Consider the following 19,578-nt stretch of genomic DNA (forward strand, 5'->3'; position numbering starts at 1 on the left):
TCGTGTCTGCTATTTCAAAATAATTTTTGAAATAATGCATGCGCTATTTTGGCATCCCTGTAAACCTTGTTCCATGAGGAATAAGGGATGTCTCAAAATAGTGCTTTATTTCAAAATTTGGCGCTGTGTAGATGCGCCAAATTACGAAATAGCCTATTTCAAAATAAAAAACAAGTAAGATACGCAATTTGCATAGCGCAAATTACATCTTATTTCAATTTTAGAATGCAGACCAAATAGGTCTTTGTTCTGGCACAGAATTAGATGACATATGTGAATCATCGTCTCTTGACTCTCTTCTGCCTTAGCTGGACTCATGAACACAGATTGTGTATTGCAGGACTATCTCATGATAGCTAACCAGAGCCAATGTTCCCTAGCAACATTACTGAAGAAAATGTTAATAACTTTTGTGTTTTCAAATTAATTAAGTAAATGTTGGTCCTGGGGACTAGCTCTCAGCAAGAAGAGGCCAGTAAAAGTAGGTTTCAGCTGTCTTTTTGTGGGTGTTTGTTTTTTCTACAAAGTGGGGAAAGGGGAGTTAGAAAACTTTTAACAGCTCTTCTCACACAAGATAATAAAACGAATGAGCCCTAGGGCTAATTCACTTCAAATTTTCCAGAAAAATTCAACTTTGGCCTTAGACTTAACTTACCAATGTTGAGGTCCTTTTGACTTTCACTGTGGATTTTAAGAAGTGGATCATAACTGGGTTTTATACTGGAAACACAGCTGCAACCCGAACTATGGAGCAACTGCTTTCATTCCATATATTTTCTATTCTTATTCTCAATCCAAAGCAACAAGGCTTTTATGTTTTCCTTCATGAGACTGACACAGAGTCAAATGCATATCAGATGGTATGATGTAGAGTGTCTTGAAGGGACAGCTTACTCAGTCGCCACCAATTCTTTACAGAAAGAGCCGTGGGGAGGGGGAGGAGGCTTCACTATGTTCTCCTTTGTTGTCTTTGGTGGAGTCTCCCTCATTAACTCAGTTGCTGGTATTTGAATTAAATAAATAATGGGAAGAGGCGCCTAATTTGAAATCCTCAAGAACAAAGAGGCCCGAAGGAGTTCAGGAGAGCTGTAATCTCAGTGAGGGGCCATTAGGGGTGCTGTGCCGGGGATAGGAAAGGGTAGGACAAATCCTGACCTATACTCCTACCCTGTTGCTGGAAATGCTCCCTTCTTCCTATACACTTACCATGAGCCAACTCAGGGTAGGCAGATACCGAGCAGGCAGGGACCAGGCAGTGGTCCCCAACCTTTTGGGGCTTCCGGGTCCATGGGTGGGGCAGCGCATGGGCCCGGGGCACAAGAATGGCTCGGGCCGGCCCGGGTCACTAGGCAGGCACACATAAATGCTCTGGCTGGTGCCATGGCGCCCACGGGCACCATGTTGGGGACCACTGGTGTAGGCAGACATGGGATGGGAGGTAGCCAGGCAGACGAAGGGGGGCAAATGCACACAGGTAGAAAGGGAAGGCACTTGCATTCCTTATTTTTTAAGGTTACATCTTGCTTTCTGCATTGCTTAGAAGTCCTGAACCTCTAGCCCCCACCCAGCACCTGGCAGCTGGTATATATGTCAAAATTTAACACGTGATCTCCTACAGGCCACTGGGCTAGCCTACAAAATATCACATCACTCACCCCAGGAGGGATCTGTCCTCCTCTAAGGATGCGAATGATGCTTCATCTCTGAATTGCTGCTATACATGGGAAAGATGCAATTAGCTGCTGCAGAATGGGCCTGTCTGTTGCCTTGCCTTGTTTAACAGAGGCTTTAATTAAAGACCCCCTGATGTTAGAAAGCCACATTAATTATTCATCTGAAAACATTTACATAGAATCCCCCGATTCCCTTCTTCAATAAATTATCAACTTCACGTCTCCATAATTTATTGAAATGACTAAAAATACATTGTCTTAGCCAGCCTCCGTCGCCGCCCTCCCTGCTCTGGCGTTGTCTCTTCAAAATGTGATGGGTTTGCTTTCTTAATGGTAAGCTATCCTAGTGGCCAGGAAAGTAGGAAGGAGAGGAAGACAGGGGAAAAAAGAAGTCTCTATGCAGGAGTTGCGGAGATAGCTGTTATTTGTCTTTCTTACATATCTGTTATGAGCTGTGGTTTGAAGCCATTCAGCGACCATGTTTGAGGAGGTTAGGAGCTAGTGCCCCAGCCTTATTCTCCAACAGAGAAGATGCACGTTCCCATTCTGATTCAACCGTATTTGCTGTGTGACCTTGGTCAAGTAATTTAATTTACCCTATCTTTCAGTTTCCCCGCTGTGAAATGGGGATGATACTACTACTTTGGTGGTAAGGATAAAATCCATTAATAACTGTGAGGCACTAAGAGGGCAATCACATAAGTGACTAATTAGAACCAGCTTTATAGCAAACCCCAGGGAAGGTATTACCATAGGAACCTCCAAATGAATGATTCACAGCAAGTAGTTAATTCAACACATTTCAGTTTGTGACAGAATGGACTGTCACATGGCGGGGGGGGGGGGAAAGACCTCTGAGAAGCAGGAAATTAGAACCAAGGCATAGGCCAGCTAACCCTAGTTAACAGCTAAGCCTTGCAGAGACTGCTGGGTGAGGGAGGAGTCCGTGAGCTATATAGTTAGGTCCAGTTAGCTTCAGGTTAGAGTCAGTTTCAAAATATAGTGATAGAAATGTAGCCGTGTTAGTCTGGTGTAGCTGAAACAAAAAACAGGACTATGTAGCACTTTAAAGACTAACAAGAAGGTTTAATAGATGATGAGCTTTCGTGGGACAGACCCACTTCCTCAGATCAAATAGTGGAAGAAAATTGTCACAACCATATATACCAAAGGATACAATTAAAAAAATGAACACATATGAAAAGGACAAATCAAATTTCAGAACACAAGAGGGATGGGGGGGAGGTAAATGTCTGCAAGCTAATGATATTAGAGGTGATAATTGGGGAATCTATCTTTGTGATGGGTAAGATAATTAAAGTCTTTATTCAAACTTAGGTGTAAAGTGTCGAATTTAAGCATGAATGACAGTTCAGAGGATTCTCTTTCAAGTGTAGTCTTAAAAAGATTTTTTGCTTTTGCTGTAGGAACTGCTGTTATTTGACTTTTATTCTTCTCTTCTCTTCCTAATCCCTACATTGTACCTCTACTCTCTCCTGCTGTGCCCAAGTCCCTGCACTCCTTTCACACCAATCCCTGCCTCCTTCTGTGCCCCCAACCCCTGGTCTCTTGTGTCCCTGATCTCTGCCCTCTCCTGCACCCCACCCCTACACTGTGCCTCCTGTACCTCTAACCACTTCACTCCCCTCATGTGCCCCTAATCCTTGCATACCTTCATCCCAACCCTTGCCCCTTCCTGCTCTCACAATTCCCGATCGCCCATCCTGTGACCCTTACCTGTGCTCTTCCTGCATCCCTAATCCCTGTCCTTCCTGCTGCCTAATCCCTGCATCGTGACTCCCCACATGTCTCTGCCTTGCCAGCAGGGCTGGGTCAACTCTTCTGGGTGCAGGAGATGGGAAGATTTATATGGCCCTCTAGGCTCTGAGGGAGAGAGGCAAAAATGAGAGGCTCAGAGAGTTGGGAAGAGGCTGCCAAGGAATGGGGTGGGAGTGCAGGGTCTTAATGGGAAGTAGGTTGCAGGGGGCGGCTAGGGATAGGGGTGTGGGGTCTGGACAAGAGGGAGGGAAAAGTGCAGGAGCACGTGGGGTGGGGAGTGGGGAGTAGGATATAGGAGCAGGCTGGAGGTGTGGAGTCTGGGAGAGAGATAAGGTGCAGGAGCAGGTTGGGGGTGCAGGGTCTGGGCAGGAGGGAGAGAGACAGCAGGCAGTGCACTGGGGTGCATCCCAGCGCAGCTCCAGGGGGAGGGGAAGGACAGGTGGTTGTGTGTGGCCCTGCTCTTGCAGGCACCACTCCTCATGATTCCTGGCTAATGGGAGCTTGAAGGCAAGTGTCATTGATGGGATGCCTGAAGCAACAGCCAGGAGAAGGCGGGGGGTGGGGAATAGCAGCATGCAGAGACACTTCCCCCCCCCCCAGGCAGGGTCATAGCATATAGGGGCTTTAGTGGCTGCATCCCAGGGGCCAAGCTGCGGCTGCTCTTCTAATCAGTTGGGTGGCACTTGAATCTCTCCTGAGTGGCCACACAAGGGCACAGCTTGGAGGGTTAATGCAGGTATACCCACTGGGATTTAATGTGTGGGTGGTAAAATTGCTTCATAAAAATCAGATGTCAAGAAGCAATGGCCATCTGCCATGATACAGTAGCCCATCATACCATTGCCTAGGAATTTTAGGTTCTCTGGTCCCTTGAAAAGGGACGGTGTGACATATCAGGGGACAATCCAGACCAATGAGCAGCTGTGTCCCCCCTGCCTTGCGCCTTTGGGTATTTTACAATGCCTTGATGAAAGAGCTCTTACCTAGGCCTCTCACAAACAGACTTTCAGCATTCAAGTCATACCTTGAGTGTTTGTGTGTAACTGCAGTCTGCCACCCACAACTGGGTTACATTCTGCTTCTCACCAGCCGGAATTATACTGCAGGGTTAGATTTCCCTCTGGAAATGGATGGCCTGGACTCTCTTGGACAATACAAGCTATATTAAGTCTGTTGTTTCTTTAATAAATATCTACAACTTGTCACACCAAATGGAGTTTCCCAGACACTTCCATTTAAACACACAACAAAACAAGTTTATTAACGACAAAGAAAGAGGTTTTAAGTGAATACAAGTAATGAGGCATAAAATTCAGAAATGGTTACAAGAAAAAATAAAGATAAAATGCTACTGGTGCCTCACTTAAACCAACTATGTTTAATTCAGTTTCTCACAATGCACTTTAAACAACCTTACTGATCAAACTTCTTAGGTCAGGACTCCTTATCCCATAGTCCAGTGAAAGCTTCCTTTGTTGTTTCAGGTACAATGAATACTAAGAGCAGAGAGAGAAAGAGGGGTCTTTTGGGGTGTTTGTCCCATCTTTTTACAGTTTTAGTCCCTTTCTTGAAAAACATTTCCAGTTGAAATTCAGGAGACAAAAAAAAAAAGAAAAAAAAATTTTATGGGAAGGATGTTCTCTGTTGTTTCTTCTCACCTATTTGAGCATCCTTTTGTCTTCCTTTCCTGCTTTTGATGAATCTGCTTACTGCTTAAATGCAAATTAAGCACATCACATATTCCTTTGTTTGGGACAGACCTGTGCCAGTCTTAGTTTGGAACATGTTAATAACACCATGCAGTGGAATCTTACATCACATACAATGTTGGCACATGTAATTTATCAAGATACTACTGATCAGCAAGTTCTGAGTTTTCAAATGATATTTTACAAAGAAGTCTTTGTACAAAATTACTACACTGTTATGTAGGATGTGAATATAGAGCAACATTCTTTCACAGAGGGTAAAGTGGAAGATTAGGGAAGCAAAATACTTTAAAAAATGTAACAGGAGTTCTTGCCTCAACTAACTCAGAATACTCACATTTGCAAAACATCAGTTTTAATTATTAAATTAAGAGTGAGTAAATCTAGGCAAGGTGCTGATGATGATACTGACAGAGAGATTGAGATCGCAGATAGAAGAACATCTAGCAGATGAACAAGCAGGATTCAGGAAAGACAAAAGTACCATACAGCAGATATTGGCACTAAGATTGATAGCAGAGACAGCTTGGCGAAAGAACAAGAACGTCTACAATTGCTTTGTCGATTTTCAGAAGGCATTTGACAGTATAGATCAGAAAGTGACTTGGGTGGTGTTGGATTCATATGGAGTGGATGGCAGACTGATATGGTTGTTGAAGGATATCAACGATAATGCGGAGGCAGTGGTGAGAACGTGCAGAGAGTTAGGATGTTGGTTTAGAATGAGTAGAGGTATGAGACACGGAGATCCGATATTGCCGAGTATCTTCATCACGCACCTAGAGAAAGTTATGGACAAGATCAAGGAAGAGGTGGAAGGGATATTAGTGCACGGGATGAGAATTAACAACTTGAGGTTCGGATGATATAGTTATCATCGAGGAAGATGAAGAGAAGCTAGCAAGAACGGTGCAGGTGCTAAATGAGGTATGAACTGATTATGAATATCGATAAAACAAAGGCAATGGTATTTAGAGATAAGGAAATAGGAAGGAAGATCAGTATACATGGGATCGAACTAGAGAATGTAGAGAAGTTCACATATTTGGGGAGCAACATGACGTATGATCTAGACTCTAAGAAGGAAACAGCGACTAGAATAGCAAAAGCAAGAGCGAGTTTGAAGGCGATGGATAAGATCTAGAAAAGTAAGTGATTAGCTTAGGTACAAAGCTGAGCATCTTGAAAATGTGTGTATTTAGCAGCATGTTGTACAGATGTGAGACATAGGTGATAATGAAAGATTTGAAGAGAAGGATATTGGCATTCAAAAGGAGTTGTTATAGAAAGATCCTGAGACTAGTATGGATGTAGAAGGTCACCAATGAGGAATTATATAGGAAGATACAGATGAAAGAGAACCTACTGCAGGAGGTTATACAATAGAAGTTATAGCTCTTTGGACATATCTGCAGAATGAACAACGAGTGAAAAGTTAAGACCCCGGTATTCGGCATTATGGATGGTCCGAATAGGAGAGGCAGACCCCACAGAGAATAGGTAGTTGAGATAGGAGCTTGGTGCAGAGCTAGTCTACAGAAACTAAGCCACTCCGCACTGGACAGGGAAAGATGGAAGGAACTAGTGAGGGAGGCATCGGACACCAATGAGCGTTGGGTCCATTGTTGTTGATGATGATGATGAAATTAACTCCGTACATATGTGGACCTTGGAATAGCCCCTTTTCACTGAATTTTTGGGGTTTCCCTTTACTTTCATGAGAAAGAACAGTAATAAAACCCTCATTCTCCTTGATGTAGAACTCATTGTCATAAAATAGCATGGAGATCAAGAGCTTAGTAATTTTTTTAAATTAAATATTTATATAGTTAACAGGCTCTCTCTAGAGGGATAAGGTGAGTGAACTAATATCTTGTATTGGACCAACTTCTGCTGGTGAGAGACAAGCTTTTGAGGGCTGTACTTGATTAGCTGAGTCTGTTTCTTTTTTGTTTGGTTCAATAAGAAGCAATCCCTTTCCAGGCACATTTCATTTTCCTGGCACATCCAAACCTGTATGCTGCTGTAAGTTATGATAAGAGGAAACTGTATACCAAATTTGTTGGTCCTAGGACTTACTGTTTAGGAGGAGTTCTTGATGAAACAGACAAACTCTCTCTCTCTCTCTCTCTTTATATATATATAGATAGATAGATAGATGAGGGATCTCAGCCCTCATGCTTGAGGCCATATGTCAAACCCTAACCTGTAGGCATCAAGAAGAAACCTCTCATCGGCAGATTGTTCCATATGCATTCTCAACAATGTTTCTGATACCTTCTTCTGAAGCAGCTGATACTGGTTGCTAATGGAGATGGCATACCCATCTAGGTGAACTGCTGGTCTGATCTGGAATGATTGCTCTCATGCTACTATCTCTAATATTTCCCAGAGAAGAAACATTCTTAGGTCCTATAATCCATTACAAAAACTTAATTCAAAAGATGTGGTGGTGGCTAAAAGATAAATAGGAAGTTCAGAATGGATCAGTTAAGGTAAATCACAGAAAAAACTGACAATCATTCGTTAAAGTTCATATACACTCTTTAAAGCTCTAGATGCTCTATCATCCTGCCACTTACATATGTGCGATACCCACTGAAGATGGATGAAGTGTCACATCTGACTTCCCTGTAAGTCAGAAATGCTCATGGCTGAAACTTTCTTTTGCCTAAGCAGTGTGCACATAAAGTTTATCCTCCCCAAACCAGTGATATTTAAAGCTTAGAAACATCAGTCCTTTGTCATTCAAAATGTTACATCTTCATGTCAATAATGAAGAAGAAAGCAATAATGACAAAGCATTCTGATGAGTTTAATTTATTTTCAGAATGGTAAAACCAAGCTGTCTTTGATGGTGCAGGATCAACTTGGATCTCACACTCCAGCTTTTCTGACTAAGCTGGATAGTTCGCAGGGCTTCCTCTGAAATATCAGGAGTTGAGGAAGGAGCCATGGTCTGACCTGATGTGTTCAGTTCTAGATTACTGATAAACTGAGTGTCTACTGAGAATGCTGTTGGTCCCATAGTCATCTGCCCCATTCCATGGAAAAGATGGACTGAGCAGCGGGGAATTGGAGAAGCAGCAAGTTTGACACCAATTAAGGAGGTGTTACTTGTCGGCAGTTCCTCTTTCTGTCAGGAGGGACATTTTCACTTTTGTAGCTTTGTAGTCATGGCAACGACAAACTAGGCACCTCACTTTCTGCAGGACTGAGATTACACAGAGGTAATCGATGGATGGATGGGCAACCTTGGAGGTGAAGTCTCCATGTGTATGCTATTACACTAAGCATGCATGGCTACTAACCCAATGTCTTGAGAGTGGCTGTGCCAGTGATGGGGGAAGCAGGAGGACTATGCTCAAGATCGTACATTAGCAGCAATGGCTGAGTTTCTGCATGCTCATGATGTTGGGTTGGGTGAAGCTAAAGTTTGACCATCATGTCCGCCTGCACTTCTGAGTGACCATATTTTGTCGAATCTAATCAGCATGAAATTTGCTTACCATGTCATGCTAGGGAAAAAATTCAGGTTTTCTTTTGCAACGACTCATGAGGGATGAGGGAGAAGATGGGAATGAGAGGAAAAGAAAAACTCTAACATACCCAGGCAACCTGTCAGATCCTGTCTTCTTCATTGCCCATCCTAACTAGCTGTGTGCTACTAAGAACCTGAACAGCAAGAGAGCTGTGTGTCCTAGAACTGCCACCCTGCGCAACCCGGAGAAGCCACCATTTCTTTGAACTTCTGAGGTAAATGCCACATAGTTTCTTTGAACTTATTTTACATCAAGTGACATCAAGCGGCTCAAACTGGAGTTGGTAATAGTAGCCCAAGATAAACGGGATGGATGTATGAAGGGGTAACTTTTTGTTTCAGATACTGTGATGTTAGGTGGTCACAAAGGACATAACAATTATTGATTATTTATTATTTGTGTTATCAAAGTGTCTAGGAACCCAGGTTGCCATTGTTCACCTTGCTTAACTCCTCAGAGACACTAGGAATGGCAGTCTTATGGCTTCAAAGAGATTAGCTTTTTCACCACTAATGCTCAAAAACCTTTGCACTAACAGTGTTCCTGATAAGCTGTGCTCTTGTGCAGCCACTCAGGAGAGATTCATATGCTGCCCAGCTGATTAGCAGAGCACTCACAACTAAGTGTTTTGTTTCCACTGATGATGCATAGTTGTATGTGCCTTGGTGCACATAACAATTTATTCCGCACATGGATGGAAAAGATTAGAGGGAACTTGGTTGCTAGCTGCACTGATTGGCAAGGTCAAGTCCACTTTTCTTAGATATGGTTCAAAATCATGACAAATATCTGGATCCAAATTTGTCAACTTGACCCTATTTCTTATTTCTGGGTTCTCCCCGAAGCTCCTGTGCAAAAAGAGCTGAATGACCTGTTTTCTCTTCCATATCTTTTTTTCTATGTGGTTCCTCAGCATCCCCTATGCCTCTCTCTTCCATTAAACAAACTTTACCACAGCTGGAAAAACTTAAAGAACAACAAATAATCTTGCATCACCTTAGGGTGTATCTACACAGCCGGGCTTAACTTGAAATAAGCTACACAAATGGAGGTACGTCAGTTGTGTAGCTTATTTCGAAATAGCTAATTTCGAAATTGGGAGCATCTACATAGAACTTATTTAGAAATAGAGCACTCTTCCTCCGACTTCCCTTACTCCTCGTACAATGAGGGTTACAGGAGTTGGAGTAAGAAGTCCTCCAGCTTGACAGTATTTCAACACTATTTCGAAATAACTTAGTCTACGTTTACAGAGCAGGCAGTTATTTCGAAATAACGCTAGTTATTTGAAATAATGTTGCTGTGTAGACGTACCCTTAGAGACTAACAAAAAATGTAGATGGTATCATGAGCTTTTGTGGGCACAACTCTCTTTTTTTTTTTTTGGAAGTTTTTCTGCTTATAGACTAACACGGCTCCCCCTCTAAAACTTTACCACAGCTGATGTGGCATCTGTAGGGAACAGCAGGCTGGCTCCTTCCCATGCCCTGTTCTGTGGTTCCCTACACATTCCATCACGTCAAGAAGTTGACAACTGACCGTGACAGATGTAAGAGGGACAAAGAAATGTCATGGACAGCACCAAGAAACTCCAGCCAAGATCCTCTTCTGTAAGAGCAGGGGAATTCCCAACGTTCAGCCCTTATTATTAGCTAGATGAAATGCTATTGTCCTCATCACTTTGCTGCAAGGCAGCCAAATTCTGCTTGTCGGAACTTGTGAGCATAGTCCTGGCTCTAGAGCAGGGCTAATCAACATGCGGTCAATGGGCTGCATGTGGCCCATGGCCTGTTTGTTTGTGGCCTGTAGTGCAGTTTGGGTTGGGTTTGTGGCCTGCGGGTGGGATCCTTTGAACATGGCCTCCACTGGGAACACGCTCCACAATGGGGAGGCGTCTCCCAGGTGGGGTGAGCACTGAAAGACACAAGCAGATGGGCTGGCTGGAACAGACAAGTACAGGGTGTTGGTGTTTTTAGCCCCCAGAGAAGAGGTGCCAGAAGCGCCAGGGCATTGTGGGAAATGCTGGCTGCTTAGCCTTGGGGCAGAGCCTGAGAGGTGCTGAGTGGCTCACACTGGCCACGTTTGGGCCCGGCACTGCAGCTTAAGACTTAATCTTTGTATTCATGCCTGTCAGTGTTTAAGAAGCTATTTGCATATATTTGCATACATATTTGCATGTATATGCAACCATACTTAAGTTGCAGCCCTCGGCATGTGCTGTGAGTATCATTGTGGCCCACGGGGCTTCCAAAGTTGAGTAGCCCTGCTCTAGAGAATAACACCCTGGTAATGCTTCCCAGGACTGTGCTGGTGATATTTGGGAATTGGCAGGGTGGGAATTAATGAGCGGAGAAGCAAAACAATTATTACAAATGTTATTTCGAGGTGATTGTGCATTATAAAAAGGGCTTCTGATAGTGCTTTCTTCATGGGTAGGAACTGAGTTACCAGGTATAATTCTGCTGTGGCTAGCTGGGTTACTCACATCAAATCTCACAACCGAGGATTTTTGCAATAGAGAAAGAGGGCAGAGCTCTCTTTCCACTTGTTTTAATATTTTCTTAGTATATAAATACCTAGAACTTAATCCTGCACATTCAAAATTCCCACTGACTCCAGTGGGTGCACATTTCCTGAGGCAGCTATATGGATTGAGTGTTAATATTATTTACCAGGAACATTTGGGCCTTAGGCACCCTTTAAAAGTAAAATTCCAGATCCTTAATTCTCTACTGAGAATTTGGCCGAGATTGTCTGTCTAGTAAGAATAAAGGAAAGCAACTTAAAACAAGCAGGCTGAGTACTTGTCAATTCACAATTAATTGGGACTCAGTCAGAGAATACAGGAGAGCACTGCTAGTATTACAACATTTGAATGTCAAATGGCAAGAGAAGACCATTTTGATTTTTACTTCCCTTGGCGCACACACCCTTCCTCCAAGCAAACTTAGCTTTGTCAGAGGCTTTACTGCCAAGAATTGAACAATGCACCCATAAGCTGTTGTACAAAGACTCCTGTTGTCTCTATGAACAGAGCAATCTTAACACAAGGGTTTGAACTGTAGAAGTCTAGCGTATTACCCCGTGGCTTTCAAGAAGCTCAGGAGCCACCTCTGTTTCCGTGATTCTCATTTATAATGCCACAGAAATGGTTACAACCAGCAGCACAAGTGAGGTCTTGGACTGCTCTCTCGCCCTTTTTGGGAGCTGCAAAGTGCACAAATATCCTGCTCCTGTGTAACGCTATTTGAAATTAAAAATTGGTTTCCTCTAATAGCTGTTACAGAATGCACTGTCTCTCACAATCACTTATCTGATCCCAGAGTGATCACCCATGCAAAAACGGCCCACATCAAAGCCTCCTGTTCCAAATGGGAAGGCTTTACCGATGGACCTCACTGTTTTCAAAGTCCATGAAAAATTAGTTACGAAAAGAGTGTCTAATGTATTCATTATTTATGGAGAGTTAACATGGTCACCTCCAAGCTGATAATGTCATGTGGGGATAGGGGAATTCTTCTGCCACAATTCACCATCAGCTATGAAATCAAGGCTTAGAAAATGAGTTGTGATACCCAGTGCTCCCTGACACCGGTGCGGTATTCTTGCTGCCTTCCATGGTGTGTCTAGACTACAAGGCTTTTTTGAAAAAAGTGGCCTTTTTTAGAAAAAACTTCCCCTGCACCTAGACTGCTGCTGCATTCTTTCAAAAGTAAATTGAAAGAACGCTGCAGGTTTTTTTTACTTCGGAAAAACTAGTTTTATGAGGAATAACGCCTTTTTTTGAAAGTACTCTTTTGAAAAAAGGCACTAGTAATGCAAACTGTGCTTTTTCGAAAGAGAGCATCCAGACTGTCTGGGTGTTCTCTTTTGAAAAAGTGGCTAGCTTTTTCAAAAGTGCAGGTTGTAGTCTAGACACTCTTTTTTGAGTGTAGTCTAGGTACTCTTTCTAGCCATAGCCCCAGAGGGATATAACAACTTACCACCATCCCTGTAAGAACTGGGCTGTGTCTAGACTGCAGGCTTCTTTCGAAAGAGGCTCTTTCGAAAGCATCTTTCGAAAGAGCCTCTTTCGAAAGATCGCGTCTAGACAGCAGGCGGATCTTTCGATAGAGGAAATCCGCTTTTTCGAAAGAGAGCACCCAGCGAGTCTGGATGCTCTCTTTAGAAGACGGCCTCTTTACATTGAAGAACGCCTTCCTTCGAAAGAGGAACTTTCGAAGGAAGGCGTTCTTCCTTGTGAAACGAGGTTTACCGCCATCGAAAGAAAAGCCGCGTTCTTTCGAAATAATTTCGAAAGAACACGGCTTGAGTCTGGATGCAGGGGAAGTTCTTTCGAAAAAAGGATACTTTTTTCGAAAGAACCCCTGAGTGTGGACACGGCCCTGGTGGTTCCACAGATTGTACACAAATTGACCAGCGATAAAAATTTTACTTACACCTAGATGTCATTTTCATAAGTGATTTAAATGCCTCATTCTCCTTGACTTCCAATGAAACTTGGACTCTTAAGTGCCCAAGTCATGTTGGAAAATGACACTTAGGCATTATTAAACATTTTACCTGAGATCTGTATTCCTGCCAACTTCAATTCTGCAGCAAGGGACCAGGTGTAACTTTTCTTGGGAACATGGGTAGCAAGAACATTGTGAAGAGGGAATGATGGGCATTTTAAAGGAAGCTGTTATATCATCCCCTGTACATAAGGAACAAACGATGCTCCATTCAATCTAGATTATTTCTATCTCTGCCTAAGGAGACTAGTCAACAGTATAACATAAAGGAGATCACACTAGGGATGTTAAATATCGGTTAATTGAATAGTCGATTAACCTCATGAATTTTTATTGGTTAATCAACTATTTTATAGTCCCCAGGGATGGGCTGGCAGCCAGTGTGCTCCGTCCCCACTCCCGAGGAGCCCCCTGCCACTCCGTGTTGCTGCTTCTGTATCAGAGGCAGCAGTGTGGAGTGCCAAGTGGGAGCTGGTCTATGAGGGAAGGCAGTTTAAAAAGCAGTTCCTCTTGTGGATCGGCTGCCTGTCACCCCGCACTGCTGCACAGCATGGGGTGGCAGCAGCCCTGTCCAGGTAGAGGGTTGGGGCTGAGCTTCCAGGGCTCTGCCTGCCCGCCTGGCTCCTAATACACTTTAAATTCAGAGCCACAGCAGGGATAGGTCCCAGACCTGGCGTGAGCCAGGACTGTGTCGGGCTGCTGGCCAACCTGCTAAAAAATTTACTGGTGGGGGAGGGGGGAGGAGGAAATTTATGTAGTCTATAGCTAAAGCTTATCGGTTAATCAGTTAATTGGCTACACTATTACATCCGTAGATCACACGCAAGGGCTAAACGCACACCCTTCCCCATCCAGACAGGAACCCAAAATGGCAGCCGCCTCCATCAGCCCCTGCATATAACCATGGAGACACTTCTGTAGTTAAAGGCACAGTACACTGAAGACAAACTATCTCTGAAGTTACACAGTATGTTGGGGTACACACACCCCACACTGGACAACAAGGGGTTGAGGAGTTGCTCTGAGCTCAGGCAGCTCCACCCTGCCACACATGGAAGGCATGCACTGGCTGGAGGAAGAGCTGTAAGAGAGGAACAGAGCAGCTCGCTTGATGGCAGGCCAGGAGAGAGAACAAAACCCATGACAAAGGCAGGAGCTTCCTCAGCCACCACTGCCTGAAGGCCTCTCCCTGAGAGAAGGCGTGGTCAGATTCTGACATACCTTAAGAGGGAATCATGCCCCCCTATTTCCTATGGACTGTTTGTTTGTGTTAATTCCTCTTGCATTTTGTTTGTGGAATACCATGGAAGGAGAGAGACTCTAAAGTGACCTGTCCGGAGGGCAATCAAGGGAACTTTAATGAACCCTAGAGGAAGCAATGTCTTATGGAAATTCAAAAATGCAACCCAACTTGAAGGCAGCAGAAAGCAGCTTTTGGTGTCTGGCACATAGATCGCAGCTTGCTTGGCACTCAGCCGTGCCATGCAGAATATGGTCTCGTTTATTTCAGGACTTGATCTGCTTTGTGGGCTGCTTCCATACCTCAGGAATCTGCTGCATTTCAGTTTCCCCAGATGATGGATGTGTGATGGTTTGAGTATTCTTTCGATCTTCTGAACAGCATTCTCCACTCAGGGCATGCTCTTGTCACCTACTTCGAATTCCCCTCTGGGCAGCAGTCAAATGGAAATCTTGTGTATCTAAACTTCAGCTAATGCATATTGCACCAGACACACACAGCATGTGTTCACAAGTCCCCAAAAGCAACAGCAGAAGCAGGACCTGACACCTGAGACCATGTCAGAACATGCTGCTTTGAGGGGGAGAACTGCTTCCTAGGGAATGAGAGAACATTAAACAGATGAATAGGAGAAAATGGTGACTGGGGGATATCTGGGGGACATTCAACACAGAGAGCTATGTAGTCCCATTAGATCCCAGTCAGCTGTGAGAGAGGAAGTCATTGGTAGTCCAGCAGAGTTCAAAACAATATTTTTCAGTTGGCAAACTTGTCTCTAAAACTATAAAATTGTTCATTAAGCCTGGATCCTGACATGGACATGTTCATCAGCTGTGGGGCAAGCCAAGCTCCAGAAGTGGACTCAGTCTTGCATTCTATGAACTGTTTGGAAACAGCCCTCTAATTCATGGTGGCTTTACTGAGAATAGTTATTAAGATAATAATCATGCTGTGGAATGACGGTTGTGGTTCATCTGATCGTAACAATGTCATGCTCAGAATTACCATAAAAGTCCGTAAGTGCCTGTATAATATGCTGAACATTTTCTGTGAAGTGAGTACTTGATCACATCGCCTCATCTGCTTCAGGCCTCCCAGTTGGACTGACTGGAGTGCCAAGAAGACTGTTGCAAAAGAGTTCAACAGTCAAAGCTTCCACACAGAGAAGGAAGCCATAAAGTAGCTACACTTCTGCTTGGTCTCCAATGTCTTTGTGATTTAAGAATACAAACTATGACAAAGGCAGCAAATAAGACTCAAGCAATTAACACCAACCGTCATACCTTCTGTACACTGCGGGCTATAGTTTTTTGTGGAAATACATAGCGGAGATATATGGATCATTCAGTGTGAATGTTAGTATTTGCAAATTAACTTCTTCCTTTCCTGTTCATTAATTGTTTGGGACCCAGTAACAATCTCTTTGAATGCATCTGTTCATAAGAATTTCCCCAAACAGGACCATTTTTAGATGGTGTCAGTAGGTCAGTTGCAAACAGTGCATGTGGTTTGTGAGGTGTGTTTGGTCTCAGGAGTGGAATTTCTGCTTTTTGACTAGATGACAAGAACTTCTAAAGTAGGAAAATAACAAATAATTGTTGTCTGTAAATTTTCCGGCCAAATAGTTATGAATGATAAATTAAGGATGTTTTCATGATTATCCTCTCTGTGATTGTCCGAATACCTGTAAATACCAATAAGCAATTATGACTAAAGGAAATCAAATACAGGGCTCTGATTCTTGAAGCAGGGCTTCTGCTATTTAACCAATACTAGTATTTAGGTTAGGAGTGGACAATAATTTTTAGAGGGGGGACACTCCATGAATGTTGGTAAGTGGTCACACAGGCCACCCTTTTCTATTATATTAATGGGGGGTGGTGCATGGTTTGGAAGAGAGTTTGGATTCAGGAGGGGGTTCTGATTGAGGGCATGGAGTTGGGGTGAAAAGGGGAGTGCAGGTGCAGGCCCTGGCTCTGGCTGGGAGTTGTTTATCATAGGCAGATTTCAGCCAGCAGGGCACTCAGGCGGGCATGGTGCCTGCATGCCATGGTGGTCTCATGCTGCTTAAAACTGTCAGCTGCTGCTGTATGCCCCGTGGGATATGAGACATTTTCTTCCAGCCCAGGCTGGGAGGCTCATGACAGGCCAGAGGAAAATGTTTGGCAGGCTGGATTTGGACTGTATTTTGGCCACCCCTGATTTGGTATGTTCATGTGTGTGTGCGAAGCAGGTAATTGGTGCAGGATGTAGTGACTGAAGTGTGCCTACAGTGCACTGGTTGTAAATTATTTAGAATTGTTTTTCCAGCAAAACATACTTCCCTTACCTTGAAATACTGACACAATCTCCCAGATACAGAGCCAAAAATCAGACTTGCTGAAAGTGAGCATAACCCCACTGATATTGCTAGAAGTGCACATACACACATGTCACGGCTCTATTTAAGCTGGAGTTGAGAACTCTTCTGTTCATATATGGGAGTTTGTGTGGCTGCTAGGGGAATTATTAGCAGTTAAGGCAGAAGTATTGACAATAAAGGAAATAGAGTTTCTTCTTTTGTGGCACTGATTTAAAAATAGCCTTGAAAATAATATTAGATTATTGAAAATACTATGAGCCCTCTTTGGGCTCTGTTTAAGCAGGTGCAAATAGTTTGGCTTCCATGGATACCCACCTACTTACACTATTTGTGAATGTGGATCTGTGATTGTGCACAACTTAAAATGGTGTCCAGTTTCCGGAACCAAGTGTTCAAGTGCAGAGACAAAGGGCTAGATTCTAGCCCACAGTGTCAAACTGGTAAAGCCAGCTCTGGGAGGATCGTCTGGTGTATGTGGATCTTTACATAACGTAGAACCTGCTCCTAGAAATTCTCAGCCCTCCAACTACTAGCATGGGAAATATGGTTGGGGAGAAGTAACTAGAACATCCCAATGCTCTAATATCTGTACCTGCCACATTGGCTGCTGGAGCAGCCTATTAGCCAGCTAGTAAGTTAGATCTAGGGACTGGACTGGTGCAGAGACATCCCAAAATTGGAAGAATGCCAAGGTGACTTTCTTCTTACAGAGCTATGCTCTGCACTCCTCAGCCACAGATCATGATCTGGGACAGGGGTTCCCAAACTTTTTGACACGGGAACCGTGTCAAATAAATCCATTCATGAGCTTTTGGAGGACCAGTAACATTCATTAAGCAAATGATGAATATTCAAATAAGTTGTTTCTGGTCCTCCCAAAGCCCCCAGTGCCAGCGCTAGCAAAGTTTTTGATACAGTCACCCACAATATTCTTGCCAGCAAGTTAAGGGAATATGAATTGGATAAATGGACTGTAAGATAGATAGAAAGATGGCTAGACCAGGGTTTTCCAAACTTCTTACTTTAGTTGGAACCTGGTTCTTTTAGTACTGTTTTTTGCAGCCCAAAAATATAAACACATATAAAAAAAATGAAAAATGAATAAATTTTCAGTTTTCACCTGGCTGCATCCTCTGCCCAGCCTGGGCCAGGGTTCTGGGGACCCGGAGCTGCACAGCCACTCCAGGAGGTGGGAGCAGGAGCGGACTGGGGGTAGGGTAGCTGTCTAGGAAGGAGGGTGCAAGAAGGGGTAGGGTTGCCAGGTATCTGGTTTTGTACTGGACAATCTGGTATTTGAGGGTTTTGTCTGAGAAACAAATTGAGAAATTGCCAGACATATAAAATGTCCGGTATTTTCTAATTAGGTAAGTTTTATTATAATTAGGTGTATCAGTCCTTAGCTGCGAACTGCCTGGTTGGTAGATGTGCTCACGCTGCCTGAGTGTGTCTACCTGCCAGGCAGTTCGCAACTACTTGAGGGAGGGTATGTGGGAGGACGGGGCCAAAAAGAAATCCCCAGGCAGACTCACTCCTCTGCCAGGGTCTGTAGGGTCTGCATGTGTCCATGTCAGTCCCGCTCCCCCCCTTCTCCTCCCGATCTCCCAGTCAAGCCCAGCTGCCCCCGTCCAGCCCTGCTTCCTGCAGCTGGTTCTCCTGTCCTCTTCCTCCTGTTCTCCCCTGGCCAGCCCTCCCACCCCCTGTCCAGCCCTCCCACCCCCCGTCCAGCCCTGGTTCCTCATTGCAGGAGGAGTAACGGTAGTTCGAATTAAGAGTGTTAATTTGAACTACCTCGCCTGTTCCACGTGTAGCTGCAGGCAGGTAGTTCGAGCTACCGGGCATTTAAAAATGGTGGCGCCTGGGAACATGCAAATAAAGCCCGGGATATTTAAATCCTGGGCTTCATTTGCAAGTTTGAATGACTACATTAGCCACCCTAGTTCGAACTAGGGTGGCTAGTGTAGCCATACCCTAAGAGATGTTATCTGTGTTTTAATTTGTTTCACTGAGTGCTCTATAACACCTAGCAACCAAGTATGTGTTCTCAAGTATATCTTTTTGTTTTGTTAATAAAATCACCCTTTTTAAGGCGATGATTAGAGTCTTGTGTCTTGGAAAGTACAGGAGGTCTGTGTGTGTGCATGCCTCAGACTAAGAGGTCAGCTACCAGAGACTGCAGTTGTTTTCTCTTTCTTTTCAAGCTCTTTTGTGGTAAAGGAGCTTGGGGGTACCCCTCTGGAAGAAGTCCAAGTGCTTCTTCCTGGGTTCAAGAAGAAAGAGGTTTTTCTTTTATTTCATTTGGTGGTGGCAGCTAACCCCCCAAAAAGTCAGTGAATCTGTGACTCGGGAAGTGGGGAAGGGGGGTTGTAAGCAGAGGCTGTAGAGGCAAGGTATTTAAGCTCTCTTGTGGGCCCCCGCCTTCTGCACTTGGAGTGCCAGAGTGGGGAACAGCCTTGACAGAAGCTAACAACACTTCATAGGGAAACTCTGCTGGACTTTTCTGTCTTGTTACCAATCTGAGGGGCATACCGTGGCTGTCTGCAGCACTCCCTGCCTGTGCATTAATTGCATTATCATCACTGCTTGAGTAGATCTGAGCATTTAAATAAAACAACACAGTCCTAGCCCATTCAATTTCATTGCCATAGTGCAGGGGTGGGGAACCTAAAGCTTGGGGGTCAGATGCAGCCTTTGGCGTCCCTGGATTTGGCCCCCAGGGCTCAGGGCTCCCCCCAAGCACTGGGGAATCTGTGCTGGCATGC

The sequence above is a fragment of the Pelodiscus sinensis genome, chromosome 1, assembly GCF_049634645.1.
Source record: "Pelodiscus sinensis isolate JC-2024 chromosome 1, ASM4963464v1, whole genome shotgun sequence".
Lineage (NCBI taxonomy): Eukaryota > Metazoa > Chordata > Testudines > Trionychidae > Pelodiscus > Pelodiscus sinensis.